A 1,126-nucleotide genomic window follows, 5' to 3' on the forward strand; every position below is an offset into this window, starting at 1 on the left:
ATGGCCTTTGCTTTAAACGTGCCAGTAGGTATGACCATGAAAACACCTTCCTTATCCGAAGGTAACACACATCTGTCACTGTTCCTCAGGAAGGAAACAGCTCGCCTCACCGGAAGACTTGCCGTAGGCGGCTTGTTTCGTAACAGCACGTCCACTCCTTCCGCGACACACCTGTCAGTTTAACTGTCTGAAGCTTGCTTCGCAATTTGTCGAATAGGCGTCAGCAGTTCTGGGGCGTGTCGTTTAGGCTCGACCGCAGCAGTGAATAGATACAACTAGCCCAAACAAGTAGCCCCCTGTGATATCTTTCATATGCATTTAGATTTTAATTATTCGACACCCAGTGTAACGAATGTTTCTCATAAACCGTAGTATACGGTACTTCCCTTATGCGAAGTTCGACGCCATTTCTCTCTCTTTCTCTGTTCGCAAAGAACGTTCTGGTTCCGCAAAAAAAAAAAAAAAAGCACAGAAGTGAATGAATAAACGCGAAGCAGCGAGATGTGTATGTAAAAGAGTTAAGCCAAGCTTACAAGGGGGCGGGCAAGCGCGTAGTGAAGACCACCGCAGATCCGCCTCAAACTGCGGGCTTTATATACTTCCTCTTTTAGTTGCACATGGACTCGATCCTTCCACCGAGAACTTCGCGCCGGCCTGTGCAGTGGACCGGAGCGGGCAATGCGTGGCAATAAATTTACGGATACAGCTCTGTTTCGGCCGCGGCCTTGTCGAACGACTCTCGAGCAATATAATATAGGTGTTCTGATCAAGGCCGCAATGGCGCCGTGCTGTAGTTCTTTCAGCGTTCCTGGTCCGTACAGTGCATCGAAGTGGTACACGGCGGGAGAATGATCGCTCAGCCGCGACGAGGTCAGCTATTATGGTCGTGGCCGCTTCTCACAACATCTGATGACCATGCGTCATTCAGGCGTGACCAAAGCAGAATGGAGTGTTTATTATGATTCCACGTGATTTAATATCTGTAATTGCAATTGCTTGATCACGCAGCGATCGTCATATAACACGTGTACATTTGTTTAACTCTGCAGCCGCGTTGTACCATCTCATATCCATTTCATCATTATTGTCATCGTCATCATAATCAGCTGCGGCAGCGTATTTTCGT

This window comes from Rhipicephalus sanguineus, chromosome 1 (genome assembly GCF_013339695.2).
Source record: "Rhipicephalus sanguineus isolate Rsan-2018 chromosome 1, BIME_Rsan_1.4, whole genome shotgun sequence".
Classification (NCBI taxonomy): domain Eukaryota; kingdom Metazoa; phylum Arthropoda; class Arachnida; order Ixodida; family Ixodidae; genus Rhipicephalus; species Rhipicephalus sanguineus.